General features: G+C 45.6%; 1 protein-coding gene across 8 annotated transcripts in view; it reads right to left on the bottom strand.

The window, feature by feature from the left end:
• PNPLA7 (patatin like phospholipase domain containing 7) overlaps window positions 1-15,844 on the bottom strand; it is a 268,219-nt gene that overhangs the window by 167,203 nt on the left and 85,172 nt on the right. The gene's annotated exons all lie outside the window — the stretch shown is intronic.

The raw sequence follows: 15,844 nt of genomic DNA on the forward strand, positions 1-15,844 counted from the left end.
GGCGCCGGCACTCCAGAGCGGAGCGTTAAGCTCCATGTGTTGCTATGCGGCCGCACGCTCCGCTCTGGAGTGCCGGCGCCAGAGCTTGGATTTCACATGCGAGACACGGACGTGTTTCTCGCATGTGTGATCCCGGCCTTAAAGTGAGAAAACTAATCCAGAAAATCACCTTGTCGGATTTGGCAAGATTTATTTTGCAAATTATGGTGGAAAATAAGTATTTGGTCATTAACAAAAGTTCATCTCAATATTTTGTTATTCAGCGGGTACGGAAAGTATTCAGACCCCTTTAACTTTATCACTTGGTAAATTAAAAAAAGTTCATTTTTTTCACATTAATGTACACTCTGCACCCCATCTTGACTGAAAAAAACTGAAATGTAGAATTTTTCGCAAATTTATTAAAAAAGAAAATCTGAAATATCACATGGTCTTAAGTATTCAGTCCCTTTGCTCAGTATTGAGTAGAAGCACTCTTTTGAGCTAGTACAGCCATGAGTCTTCTTGGGAATAACACAACAAGTTTTTCACACCTGGGTTTGGGGATCCTCTGCCATTCTTCCTTGCAGATTCTCTCCAGTTCCATCAGGTTGGATGGTGAACGTTGGTGGACAGCCATTTTCAGGTCTCTCCAGAGATGCTCAGTTGGGTTTAGGTCAGGGCTCTGGCTGGGCAAGTTAAGAATGGTCACAGAGTTGTTCTGAAGCCACTCCTTTGTTATTTTAGCTGTGTGCTTAGGGTCAATGTCTTGTTGGAAGGTGAACCTTCGGCCAAGTCTTAGGTCCAGGGCAATCTGGAAGAGGTTTTCTTCCAGGATATATCTGTACTTGGTCGCATTCATGTTTCCTTTAATGGCAACCAGTCGTCCTGGCCCTGCAGCTGAAAAACACCCATATGTCTTGCACCGAGGAGAGGCTTCCGTCTGGCCACTCTGCCATAAAGGCCTGACTGGTGGAGGGCTGCAGTGATAGTTGACTTTGTAGAACTTTCTCCCATCTCCCTACTGAATCTCAGCCACACTGATCTTGGGGTTCTTCTTTACCTCTCTCACCGAGGCTCTTCTCCCACGATTGCTCAGTTTGGCTGGATGGCCAGATATAAGACGACTTCAAGACTTCTGGTGGTCCCAAACTTCCTGCCTTCAGTCTTCCCAGCCTGGTGCATGGCTACAATTTTGTTTATGGCGTCCTTTGACAGCTCTTTGGTCTTCACCATGGTGGAGTTTGGTACGTGACTGTTTAAGGTTGTGGACAGGTGTCTTTTATACTGACAAGTTCAAACAGGTGCCATTACTACAGGTAATGCATAGAGGACAGAGGAGTCTCTTAAAGAAGAAGTTACAGGTCTGCGAGAGCCAGAAATCTTGCATGTTTTTTAGGTGACCAATTATTTAATTTTCCACCTTAATTTGCAAAATAAATCTTGCCAAATCAGGCAAGGTGATTTTCTGGATTTGTTTTCTCATTTTGACTGTCATAGTTGTGGTCTACCTATGATGTCAATTACAGGCCTCTCTCATCTTTTTAAGTGGGAGAACTTGCACAATTGGTGGCTGACTAAATACTTTTTATCCCCAATGAATACTCACCTCCTGTGCCGGCTCCAATCGAGCAGTGTCGGCACTCGCGGTCCCAGGGCTGTGATGCGGTGAAATGACACGTGAAGCCTGGTGCCTGGTGTCACTGTCTCCACCTTTGGACAAACTGAATATAAAGCAAAAGTCCGAGCTAAAGCTTATCTCGTACTTTTCATGTTCATTTCAACAGGAGGCGGAAACAGTGATGCCAGTGCTGACTGGGCGCCGGATATCACGGGTCATTTCATCGCATCATAGCCACGGGACCGTAAGGGCTGACACTGCTGGAACAGAGAGACATCACAGAAGGGGAGTAGAGGTTTATTTATTTTATTGGGGCCAAAGATTTAGTTTAAGAAGGTGTTGTCCTAGTAGTGGACAACCCCTTTAAATGTTTAAGAACTAATCTAGACAAAATGATTTGTAGAGAAACTGCAGCATATAAAAGCCTACCATGGATAAGAACAGAAATACTTTGGTCAACGATGTTAAACATGCAAATAATAAGACACACTGAAGGCCATAATATACCGTACATACTCGAGTATAAGCCGAGATTTTCAGCCCATTTATTTGGGCTGAAAGTCCCCCACTCGGCTTATACTTGAGTCATTCCCAGGGGTCGGCAGGGGAGGGGGAGCGGGGGCTGTCTAATACTCACCTGCTCCTGGCGCGGTCCCTGGTTCTTCTCCCGGCGCTTCAGCTTCTTCCTGTACTGAGCGGTTACATGGTACCGCTCATTACAGTAATGAATATGCGGCTCCACCCCCCATAGGGGTGGAGTCGCATATTCATTACTGTAATGAGCGGTACCATGTGAATGCTCAATACAGGAAGAAGCTGCGGCGCCGGGGAACCAGGGACTGCACCGCGCCAGGAGCAGGTGAGTATAATGGGGAGGGGGAGCGCTGCGCGATATTCACCTCTCCTCGTTCCAGCCGCCGGTCCGTCTTCAGCGTCTTCTGCAGTGACGCACAGGTCAGAGGGCGCAGTGACACGCCCTCTGCCTGAACGTCAGTGCAGAAGACGCTGAAGACGGAGCGGCGGCCGGATAGAGTAATATTTAAAGTGCCGGGGGCCTGAGCGACGAGAGGTGAGTATGTGATTTTTTTTTTTATCGCAGCAACAGCAAATGGGGCAAATGTCTGTATGGAGCATCTAATGGGGCCATAATTAATGTTTGTGCAGCACTATATGGGGCAAGTGTCTGTATGGAGCATCTTATGTGGCCATAATTAACGTTTTTGCAGCACTATATGGGGTAAACATCTCTATGGAGCATCTTATGGGGCCATAATCAACATTTGCGCAGCATTATATTGGGCAAATGTGTCTATGGAGCATCTTATGGGGCCATTATTAACCTTTATGCAGAATTATATGGGGCATATTTTAATATGGAGCGTTTTATGGGGCCCATCATAAACTTTATGGAGCACTACAGTCATGGCCAAAAGTATTGACACCCCTGCAATTCTGTCAGATAATACTCATTTTCTTCCTGAAAATGATTGCAATCACAAATTGTTTGGAATTATTATCTTCATTTAATTAACACAAAAGGGAATGAAGCAAAAAGCAAAACATTGATCATGTCACACAAAACTCCAAAAATGGGCCAGACAAAAGTATTGGCACCCTCAGCCTAATACTTGGTTGCACAACCTTTAGCCAAAATAACTGCGACCAACCGCTTCCGGTAACCATCAATGAGTTTCTTACAATGCTCTGCTGGAATTTTAGACCCTTCTTATTTGGCAAACTGCTCCAGGTCCCTGATATTTGAAGGGTGCCTTCTCCAAACTGCAATTTTTAGATCTCTCCACAGGTGTTCTATGGGATTTAGGTCTGGACTCATTGCTGGCCACCTTAGAAGTCTCCAGTGCTTTCTCTCAAACCATTTTCTATTGCTTTTTGAAGTGTGTTTTGGGTCATTGTCCTGCTGGAAGACCCATGACCTCTGAGGGAGACCCAGCTTTCTCACACTGGGCCCTACATTATGCTGCAAAATTTGTTGCTAGTCTTCAGACTTTATAATGCCATGTACACGGTCAAGCAGTCCAGTGCCAGAGGCAGCAAAGCAACCCCAAAACATCAGGGAACCTCCGCCATGTTTGACTGCAGGGACCGTGTTCTTTTCTTTGAATGCCTCTTTTTTTCTCCTGTAAACTCTATGTTGATGCCTTTGCCCAAAAAGTTCTACTTTTGTCTTATCTGACCAGAGAACATTATTCCAAAATGTTTTCGGCTTTTTCAGGTAAGTTTTGGCAAACTCCAGCCTGGCTTTTTTATGTCTCGGGGTAAGAAGTGGGGTCTCCCTGGGTCTCCTACCATACAGTCCCTTTTCATTCAGATGCCGATGGATAGTACGGGTTGACACTGTTGTACCTTCGGACTGCAGGGCAGCTTGAACTTGTTTGCATGTTAGTCGAGGTTCTTTATCCAACATCCGCACAATCTTGCGTTGAAATCTCTTGTCAATTTTTCTTTTCCGTCCACATCTAGGGAGGTTAGCCACAGTGCCATGGGCTTTAAACTTCTTGATGACACTGCGCATGGTAGACACAGGAACATTCAGGTCTTTGGAGATGGACTTGTAGCCTTGAGATTGCTCATGCTTCCTCACAATTTGGTTTCTCAAGTCCTCAGACAGGTCTTTGGTCTTCTTTCTTTTCTCCATGCTCAATGTGGTACACACAAGGACACAGGACAGAGGTTGAGTCAACTTTAATCCATGTCAACTGGCTGCAAGTTCGATTTAGTTATTGCCAACACCTGTTAGGTGCCACAGGTAAGTTACAGGTGCTGTTAATTACACAAATTAGAGAAGCATCACATGATTTTTCGACCAGGGCCAATACTTTTGTCCACCTCCTTTTTTATGTTTGGTGTGGAATTAAATCCAATTTGGGTTTAGGACAATTCTTTTTGTGTTTTTTCATTTAAGACAAATTAAATGAAGATAATAATACCAAATAATTTGTGTTTGCAATCATTTTCAGGAAGAAAATAAGTATTATCTGACAGAATTGCAGGGGTGTCAATACTTTTGGCCATGACTGTATATGGTGCTCCTGATTCAATATGGATATTCAAAAACACTTAACCTACTGATGTCTCAATTAATTTTACTTTTATTGTATCTATTTTTACTTTTGAAATTTACCGGTAGCTGCTGCATTTCCCACCCTAGGCTTATACTCGAGTCATTAAGTTTTCCCAGTTTTTTGTTGCAAAATTAGGGGGTTGGCTTATACTCGGGTCGGCTAATACTCGACTATATACGGTAAATGTCAAATAAATAATATTTGGAAAGGAAAAGGAAAACAAAATAAACCAGAAATCACCTAACTCACATATTATAAATGCCTATCCAAAAGAAAATGGATTAAAAAAAATAATTTAAACGCTGAATTGCACAATTTAACCCCTTCCCGACCTTTGACACCACGTAGGCGTCATGAAAGTCGGTGCCAATCCGACCTGTGACGCCTATGTGGCGTCATGGAAAGATCGCGTCCCTGCAGATCGGGTGAAAGGGATAACTCCCTTTTCACCCGATCTGCAGGGACAGGGGGAGTGGTAGTTTAGCCCAGGGTGGGTGGCTTCACCCCCCCGTGGCTACGATCGCTCTGATTGGCTGTTGAAAGTGAAACTGCCAATCAGAGCGATTTGTAATATTTCACCTATTATAATTGGTGAAATATTACAATCCAGCCATGGCCGATGTTGCAATATCATCGGCCATGGCTGGAAACACTAACGTGCCCCCACCCCACCCATCGCCCCCCCCAGCCCTCCGATCTGTCCGGTACACTGCTCCGGCTCCTCTCCGTCCTGTGCTCCGCTCCCCCCGTGCTCTTGTCCGCTCCTCCCGTGCACCAATCACCCCCCCTGCACTCCGTTCCACCCCCCCGTGCTCCGTTCCACCCCCCCGTGCTCCGCTCCACCCCCCCGTGCTCCGCTCCACCCCCCGTGCTCCGCTCCACCCCCCCCCCCGTGCTCCGTTCCACCCCCCCCCCCGTGCTCCGTTCCACCCCTCTGGCGCTCCGATCCACCCCCCCATGCTCCGTTTCCCCCCCCCCCCCCCGTGCTCCCCCCCACTCCATCATACTTACCGATCCTGCCGGGGTCCGTCCGTCTTCACCCTGGGCGCCGCCAGCTTCCAAAATGGCGGGCGCATGCGCAGCGCGCCGGCCGACAGATTCGTCCCAAAGTGCATTTTGATCACTGGGATATAATCTATCTCAGTGATCAAAATAAAAAAAATAATAAATGAACCCCCCCCCCCCTTTTGTCACCCCCATACGTAGGGACAATAAAAAAATAAAGAATTTTTTTTTTCACTAATGTTAGAATAGGGTTAGGGCTAGGGTTAGGGCTAGGGCTAGGGTTAGGGCTAGGGTTAGGGCTAGGGTTTCGGTATGTGCACACGTATTGTGGTCCTCTGTGGATTTTTCCGCTGCGGATTTGATAAATCCGCAGTGCTAAACCGCTGCGGATTTATGGCGGATTTACAGTTTTTTCTGCGCATTTCACTGCGGTTTTACAACTGCGATTTTCTATTTGAGCAGTTGTAAAACCGCTGCGGAATCCGCACAAAGAAGTGACATGCTGCGGAATGTAAACCGCTGCGTTTCCGTGCAGTTTTTCCGCAGCATGTGTACAGCGATTTTTGTTTCCCATAGGTTTACATTGAACTGTAAACTCATGGGAAACTGCTGCGGATCCGCAGCGTTTTCCGCAGCGTGTGCACATACCTTTAGAATTAGGCTATGTGCACACGGTGCGGATTTGGCTGCGGATCCGCAGCGGATTGGCCGCTGCGGATTGGCAGCAGTGTTCCATCAGGTTTACAGTACCATGTAGACCTATGGAAAACCAAATCCGCTGTGCCCATGGTGTGGAAAATACCGCGCGGAAACGCTGCGTTGTATTTTCCACAGCATGTCAATTCTTTGTGCGGATTCCGCAGCGTTTTACACCTGTTCCTCAATAGGAATCCGCAGGTGAAATCCGCACAAAAAACACTGGAAATCAGCGGAAAATCCACAGGTAAAACGCAGTGCCTTTTACCCACGGATTTTTCAAAAATGATGCTGAAAAATCTCACACGAATCCGCAACGTGGGCACATAGCCTTAGGGTTAGAATTAGGGTTGGGGTTAGGGTTGTGGATAAATAAACTTGGCACTCAAAATGCGAAGAGTAATGCTTCTAATTTTATTGATGCATCCAGACACATGCACAATGCTAAACGTTTTCGGTCCACATCGGACCTTCGTCAGAGCGTATATTTTTGGCAATGACTGGAACTAGAAGCCAACCGGAGGCACAAAGGAGCGACCAGGAGAGAGAACGCTGCGGCGGGTGTATTGAAGGCTGGAGGAGTGGGACCCACAATATAAGAGAGAAGCGCCAAGGCTAGGAGCAGAGCCTAGAGGGAGAAGCAGCGCTACGGGTCCGAGGCGGGAAGACGCGCTAAGTCCGGCAGCAGAGAGCGACGCTGCGTCGCTCTCTGCTGCCGGACTTAGCGCGTCTTCCCGCCTCGGACCCGTAGCGCTGCTTCTCCCTCTAGGCTCTGCTCCTAGCCTTGGCGCTTCTCTCTTATATTGTGGGTCCCACTCCTCCAGCCTTCAATACACCCGCCGCAGCGTTCTCTCTCCTGGTCGCTCCTTTGTGCCTCCGGTTGGCTTCTAGTTCCAGTCATTGCCAAAAATATACGCTCTGACGAAGGTCCGATGTGGACCGAAAACGTTTAGCATTGTGCATGTGTCTGGATGCATCAATAAAATTAGAAGCATTACTCTTCGCATTTTGAGTGCCAAGTTTATTTATCCATATTCTACGGGGTGGACACCCTACTTGAGCACCACCAGTCTCCATACCTATTGAGTGCCGTGTTTTTCTAACATTGTCGGGGTTAGGGTTGTGGTTAGGGTTATGGCTACAGTTGGGATTAGGATTAGGGGTGTGTTGGAGGTAGAATTGAGGGGTTTCCACTGTTTAGGCACATCAGGGGTCTCCAAACGCAACATGGCGCCACCATTGATTCCAGCCAATCTCGTATTCAAAAAGTCAAATGGTGCTCCCTCAATTCCGAGCCCCGACGTGTGCCCAAACAGTGGTTTACCCCCACATATGGGGTACCAGCATACTCAGGATAAACTGCGCAACAACTACTGGGGTCCAATTTCTCCTGTTACCCTTGTGAAAATATAAAAATGCTTGCTAAAACATTTTTGAGGAAAGAAAAATTATTTTTTATTTTCACAGCTCTGCGTTGTAAACGTCTGTGAAGCACTTGGGGGTTCAAAGTGCTCACCACATATCTAGATAAGTTCCTTGGGGGGTCTAGTTTCTAAAATGGGGTCACTTGTGGGGGGTTTCTACTGTTTAGGCACACCAGGGGCTCTGTAAACGCAACGTGACGCCCGTAGACCATTCCTTCAAAGTCTGCATTTCAAAAGTCACTACTTCCCTTCTGAGCCCCGACGTGTGCCCAAACAGTGGTTTACCTCCACACATGGGGTATCAGCGTACTCAGGAGAAACTGGACAACAACTTTTGGGGTCCAATTTCTCCTGTAACCCTTGGGAAAATAAAAAATTCTGGGCTAAATAATTATTTTTGAGGAAAGAAAACGTATTTATTATTTTCACGGCTCTGCATTATAAACTTCTATGAAGCACTTGGGGGTTCAAAGTGCTCACCACACATCTAGATAAGTTCCTTTCGGGGGTCTAGTTTCCAAAATGGGGTCACTTGTGGGGGGTTTCTTCTGTTTAGCCACATCAGGGGCTCTGCAAACGCAACGTGACGCCCGCAGAGCATTCCATCAAAGTCTGCATTTCAAAACGTCACTACTTCAATTCCGAGCCCCGGCATGTGCTCAAACAGTAGTTTACCCCCACATATGGGGTATCACCGTACTCAGGAGAAACTGGACAACAACTTTTGGGGTCAAATTTCTCCTGTTACCCTTGGGAAAATAAAAAATTGCAGGCTAAAAGATCATTTTTGAGAAAATAATTTTTTTTTTATTTTCATGGCTCTGCGTTATAAACTTCTGTGAAGCACTTGGGGGTTCAAAGTCCTCACCACACATCTAGATTAGTTCCTTTGGGGGTCTAGTTTCCAAAATGGGGTCATTTCTGGGGGATCTCCAATGTTTAGGCACACAGGGGCTCTCCAAACGTGACATGGTGTCCGCTAATGATTGGAGCTAATTTTCCATTTAAAAAGCCAAAAGGCATGCCTTCCCTTCCGAGCCCTGCCGTGCGCCCAAACAGTGGTTTGCCCCCACATATGGGGTATCAGCGTACTCAAGACAAACTGGACAACAACATTTGGGGTCCAATTTCTCCTATTACCCTTGGCAAAATAGGAAATTCCAGGCTAAAAAATCATTTTTGAGGAAAAAAAAATTATTTTTTATTTTCATGGCTCTGCGTTATAAACTTCTGTGAAGGACCTGGGGGTTTAAAGTGCTCAATATGCATCTAAATAAGTTCCTTGGGGGGTCTAGTTTCCAAAATGGGGTCACTTGTGGGGGAGCGCCAATGTTAAGCACACAGGAGCTCTCCAAACGCGACATGGTGTCCGCTAACGATGGAGATAATTTTTCATTCAAAAAGTCAAATGGCGCTCCTTCCCTTCCGAGCCTTACCATGTGCCCAAACAGTGGTTTACCCCCACATATGAGGTATCAGTGTACTCAGGAGAAATTGCCCAACAAATTTTAGGATCCATTTTATCCTGTTGCCAATGTGAAAATGAAAAAATTGAGGCTAACAGAATTTTTTTGTGAAAAAAAGTACTTTTTCATTTTTACGGATCAATTTGTGAAGCACCTGGGGGTTTAAAGGGCTCACTATGCATGTAGATAAGTTCCTTGGGGCGTCTAGTTTCCAAAATGGGGTCACTTGTGGGGGAGCTCCAATTTTTAGGCACACGGGGGCTCTCCAAACGTGACATGGTGTCCGCTAAAGAGTGGAGCCAATTTTTCATTCAAAAAGTCAAATGGCGCTCCTTCCCTTCCAAGCCCTGCCGTGCGCCCAAACAGTGGTTTACCCCCACATGAGGTATCAGCGTACTCAGGACAAATTGGACAACAACTTTCGTGGTTCAGTTTCTCCTTTTACCATTGGGAAAATAAAAAAAATTGTTGCTAAAAGATAATTTTTGTGACTAAAAAGTTAAATGTTCATTTTTTCCTTCCATGTTGCTTCTGCTGCTGTGAAGCACCTGAAGGGTTAATAAACTTCTTGAATGTGGTTTTGAGTACATTGAGGGGTGCAGTTTTTAGAATGGTGTCACTTTTGGGTATTTTCAGCCATATAGACCCCTCAAACTGACTTCAAATGTGAGGTGGTCCCTAAAAAAAATGGTTTTGTAAATATCGTTGTAAAAATTAGAAATCGCTGGTCAAATTTTAACCCTTATAACTTCCTAGCAAAAAAAAAATTTTGTTTCCAAAATTGTGCTGATGTAAAGTATACATGTGGGAAATGTTATTTATTAACTATTTTGTGTCACATATCTCTGGTTTAACAGAATAAAAATTCAAAATGTGAAAATTGCGAAATTTTCAAAATTTTCGCCAAATTTCAGTTTTTATCACAAATAAACGCAGAATTTATTGACCTAAATTTACCACTAACATGAAGCCCAATATGTCACGAAAAAACAGTCTCAGAACCGCTAGGATCCGTTGAAGCGTTCCTGAGTTATTACCTCATAAAGGGACACTGGTCAGAATTGCAAAAAACGGCAAGGTCTTTAAGGTCAAAATAGGCTGGGTCATGAAGGGGTTAAGACAATTAATACATAAAAAAAGTTATTCGTACAATTCATGAAATATGGTTATTTTGGATTGAGGTTTAATATGAAACAATGCCTTGCATAGGGCCGGTTGTTTTTGCCAATTCCCCCTCTTGTAGAAAGTGAAATCTTTTGGGTATGTGCACACAATGCAGATTTGCCTGTGGAATTTTCTGCGCAGATTCTTCCTCTCTTGACAGAAAACGCAGGTGCAGATTTGATGCGTTTTTTTATGCAGATTTATATGCATTTTTGTAAGCTAAATAAAGATCTATTTAATAAAAAGAAAAAAAGAATTGTGATGTAATTTCTTGTCCAACATCTTCATTTACAAACTCCATTGAAGAATAATGATCACACACACACACACACACACACACACACACACACACACACACACACACACAGACATAGACAGACTGACAGATAATAGAGGGATAGAAATATAGATATAAATATATGATAGATAGATAATACCAAGGCCGATGTTTAGTAATGAACCTAATAAAATGGTACATAAATTAATTAAAGACACACAAAACCTGCACGCAATAGCTTTTATTTTAAAAAACAAAGCAAAAATGGCGTGGGCTCCCGGGAAATTTTCTGCGCCAGAGAGGGAAAGCCGACGGCTGGGGGACAATGTTTCTGTAACAACCCTGCCGGCATCACTGCATGGCCTTCCATTGCCCACCTGCCTGTTGCATCAACTCATTCACCCAGTGCCATGCTGTGAGATCTGTCTGCTGCTGGCTCCATGCAATGTGCTCCATGGCCGCTTACTCTGTGTACACTTCGTGGCTGTGTGCTTTGGGGGGCGGCGCCAGCAACTCCAAATTCTTATTGAGACTGTGTGCACCTCCCTAAGGTGTCTCTGGCCAATAGCCTTGAGGTCTCTGATACTTAAGGGATCCTCACCCATTGGAGGATGCCTGAACAAACTATTTCCCTCAGTTAGCATTTGCTACTGAGCTGCCAGGTCGTGTCTGTTTCCGGTCTCTGAGGGCTGCAATATGCAGGCCTTCATCTGTTTTCTGTTACTTCTGGGTCTGAACTCTGGCCTATGTCCGTTCCTGTTCCTTCTTTGGTTGTTTACCATTCTCACTCTGCTGTGTTTACCTCTGCGTTACCTCTCTGCTCTGCTTGCCACTATCAGTGGCTCTGCATCTCTCTGCTCTGTTCGCCACTACCTGTGGCTATGTGCTTCTGCTCAGTTCTACCACAACCTGTGGTTCTGTGCCTCTCAGCTTTGTTCGCCACAACCTGTGGCTCTGCACCCTCTGGCTCTTGGCTTTGCCTTCTGCGGTTCTGGCTCTTGGCTCCACCTCCTGCATCTCTGCTCTTGGATCCGTCCCAGCGGTTTTGCCCTTATCTCCGCTCTTGGCTCCGCCCCCAGCGGCTCCGTTCTTGGTCCCGCCCCCTCCTCTGCCTTCTCCTTCTCTTATCTCTGCCTTCTCTGCTCTTTGCTCGTCTTCTCCTTCTCTGCTCTTAGCGCCACCTCCTGCTCTTACTCCGCCTCCTGTGGTTCTGCTTTGTATCCGCTCTTGCTCTACCTCTGTTCAGCAACTTGCCGTACAGGTCTATACCTGTTCCTTTATATTCACCAGTCTGAACAGGTTCTTACCTGTTTCCATACACCCGCCTGTATACCAGTGCCTACAAGAGTGTCAGCCGTGCCCGCCTGTCTGCCAGAGTGCCAGCCGTGCCCATCAGCCTGTATCTCCATCAAGCCAGTCTGCCCGTCAGGGTTTCTGCCGTACCTGTCCGTTAGCCAGTGTCACAGCTGTGCCTGCCTGTGTCTTGTCCCTGGTGGGATTAGCATCCACAGTCAGACTCCACCGTGGTAGCTTCCTACTGCACAAGTCTGACCTCACCATCAGAGGCTCCAGCAAACACCTAGGAAGCTACTTAGTTACGCCCCTTCCAGGGAAGTTTTGTCTGTCGTCCAGTGGGGCCACACCCACAGACAACCAGTCTTGGCGCGAGCATTACAGTTTCTAGCCTGGGAAGGGGTTAATACCCATGGAGCTTCCCAGGCTACGAATATCAACCCGCAGCTGTATATTTAGCCTTTACTGGCTATTAAAATAGGGACCCCCACCCAAAAAAAAAAATGACGTGAGGTCAGCTGCAGGCTGATATTCATAGCCTAGAGCGGGGCCATGGATATTGGCCTCCCCTAGCTAGAAATAGCGCATTTGTAAGATGCACCAATTCCGGCACTTAGCCTCTCTTCCCACTGCCCTGTAGCGGTGGCATATGGGGTAATAAGGGGTTAATGTCACCTTAGATTGTAAGATGACATTATGCCCGGTTAGTAAGGAGAAGCGTCAATAAGACACCTATCCATTACTAATCCTATAGTAGTGAAAGAGAGAAATAAAGACACAGCCAGAAAAAAGTATTTTAATATTCTTAATTTCACCATACTTACAACCACACCTAATTCCCTGAAGCCATCGATCATCTGCAAAAAATAAAAAATAGTAAACCAAAAGTATATTCCCTGGTCCGACGCAGTCCTTAATAACGAGTGTCCCACGACGATCTCCCCTATAGCGCTGTCACATCAGGATATGTGACCGCTCTACAGGACCTCAAGTGACTCACTGACAGGAGACAATGGCTCCTGCAGTGTTACCACTGAGGGTTCAATGGCCTCTCACTTTATGGCACTGCTGGGTGAGAATTTTCCCACGCAGCGGTGCCGCAAGTGACAGTATGAACTCTGCACTCACAGTGGCAGAGGGATACAGTGTGGAAGGATACCTTCAGTCATTGTATCCCGAAGCCCCTGGAGAGAGGTCACATCTGCCAATGTGACAGCTCTCCACGGGAGATCTTTGTGGGGCACTCCTTATTACATGGACTACAAAGGATCAGGGAGTACACTGTTGGTTTATTATTTAAAAAAAATTTTTTTTTTTTACAGGTGAGGGCGTCGGGGAATAGCTGTGTGGTGAGTATAAACTGTATGTTGTATGTACTGTATGTCTGTGTTGGTTTTTTTTACACTTGAACACAGTAGCCGGATGATGGGACTACTGCTGTCCCATCATCTGCCTAGCTGTCACTGTAGCAGGCATAGCCGGATGGGACTAGTAGTCCCATCGGACCATGCCTGCCTACACAGACCCGCACACAGCCCCGCGCACACACACACCCGCACATCTTCTCCGCACACACACAGTCTCCGCCCACACACTCTCTCCCCTCCAGATCTGCAGCGTTTCTCGAAGGCACATCTGCAGCAAATCCGCAGATCTTTTTTAAACCTGCGGTTTTGATGAATATTGGCTTAACACAATGGAAGTCAGTGGGTGCAGAAATGCTGCAGATCCGCAAAAAGAATTGACATGTTGCTGGAAAAAAAAGGTGCGATTCCGCGCGTTTTTTTCAGCAATATGTGCACACCAATGTCAATTGCACATTGAATAATGTTGCTTGTGCACTACACTGCGGATTTGATGCAATTCCGTGAGTCTAAAAACGCTGCGGATCCGCATCTAAATCCGCAACGAGTGCACATAGCCTTTCAATAGCATAGAATTGAAAATGAGAAGTGTCTCCTTTACGTGCGGTAACAAAATGTTTTACTGCACCAGAATATGCTACATTGCCACTGCTAATATTAGACAAATGTTCAGCTATGCGGTTTTTTTTAGGTTTTTTGTGGTGTAGTCCACATATCACAAATTGAAAATAATGCTAACAATGCAATACACCACGTGGTGTAGATAGCAATTACAGCCATTGTAATCGTGGATTTACCTGTAATACTCCTAGTAGTAATATTTTGTTTTTAGATATTACATTGGTGGGTAATTCAGCAACTCTTAGGTTATCTACATCCTTGTTTAGAAAAGATGATGCTGGTAATACGATTTTGCAATCCACAAGTTGTCATACACCAGCACACCAACATGATTCCTTATGGAGAATTCATCTGATGACTCAGCTTTCCTGCGGTTACATGCCAGAGGATATAACGAATCGCAAGTCAAAAAAAGCGTTTAAATTATTTCCAAAAATTTAAATCTAGGGATAAGATGTTCTATAAAAACAAGGTAAAAATGGTAGTTACCTGCCGATAACGGTATTTCTCTGATCCCATGATGGCACCACGGAGAGAGAGGGGTCCGCCCCCAGGGACAGGAAACCTACAGATGAAAAAGGGCGTACCTCTCTCCCACATCAGTTGGATTACAGAGCCTTATACAGAACTTCAGCTGCAACTCAATATTTGCACAAATTAAACTTAACCTATTTAACTTAACAGAGGCACCGTGACTAAAATTAATTACTAGTACATTATCAAGTGCACACCTGTGTGTGAAAAGGGAGGGAATATACGGGTGCCATCATGGGATCAGAGAAATACCGTTATCGGCAGGTAACTACCATTTTCTCTATCCCCATGATGGCAGCACGTAGAGATTTGAATAGATAGAACTCTTAGGGAGGGACCACTGCCTCTAGAACCCTTCGCCCAAAGGTAGGATCAGAGGAGGTCAAGTCTAAGCGGTAATGCTTGCAAAATGTAGACTGGGAAGACCAAGTGGCCGCTCTACATATCTGTTGTATTGAAGCACCAGCTCTCTCCGCCCAGGATGATGCCACTGCTCTGGTCGAATGAGCTTTTATGTTCTCTGGGATGGCTGTCCCACAGGATGAGTAGGATAGGGCGATGGCGTCTCTTATCCATCTTGCTAACGTGGCTTTCAATGCTTTTTGTCCCTTCCGTGGACCCTGGAAGCAGACAAACAGAGCCCTATCCTTCCTGCATTCCCTAGTGGCTGATAGATATTGGACCAGACATCTTTTTACGTCTAGGGTATGTAGTGTTTTTTCTCCCTCATTTTTAGGGTTGGGACAAAAGGAGGGTAAAGAAATTTCTTGCGTTCTATGAAACTGACGCTATTTTAGGGAGGTAAGCCGGGTCAGTTTTTAGAATGACTCTCATCAAGTATCTGAGTAAAGGGCGGGCATGAAGATAACGCTTGTATATCGCTGACACGACGAGCCGAGGTTAGGGCCACTAGGAGTGAGGTTTTTAGAGATAAGATCTTTAAAGGAACTTCTGTCAGGGGCTCAAAGGGAGGTTTGGTTAGAGCGTTTAGTACGAGGTTTAGATCCCATGGAGGAGAGTTGTGGAGGGGAATGGGTCTGGACCTAGATGAGGCTTTAATAAATCGCATGACCCACCGATTTCTGGCCAAATCATAATTATACAGTGCTGCCAAGGCTGCTATCTGAACCTTTAGAGTGCTTGTAGCCAAACCTCTTTCCAGACCTTTCTGTAAAAACTCAAGGATTTTCCCTATAGGAATTTCCCCGGACGGATCTGCCCCTGATACTGACATAAATTTTTTCCAAACTTTCCCATATATTTTAGTGGTTACGGGTTTTCTACTCTGTAGAAGAGTGGACACCAAGTTAGGAGAGA

The sequence above is a fragment of the Ranitomeya imitator genome, chromosome 2 (assembly GCF_032444005.1).
Source record: "Ranitomeya imitator isolate aRanImi1 chromosome 2, aRanImi1.pri, whole genome shotgun sequence".
Taxonomy (NCBI): Eukaryota; Metazoa; Chordata; class Amphibia; order Anura; family Dendrobatidae; genus Ranitomeya; species Ranitomeya imitator.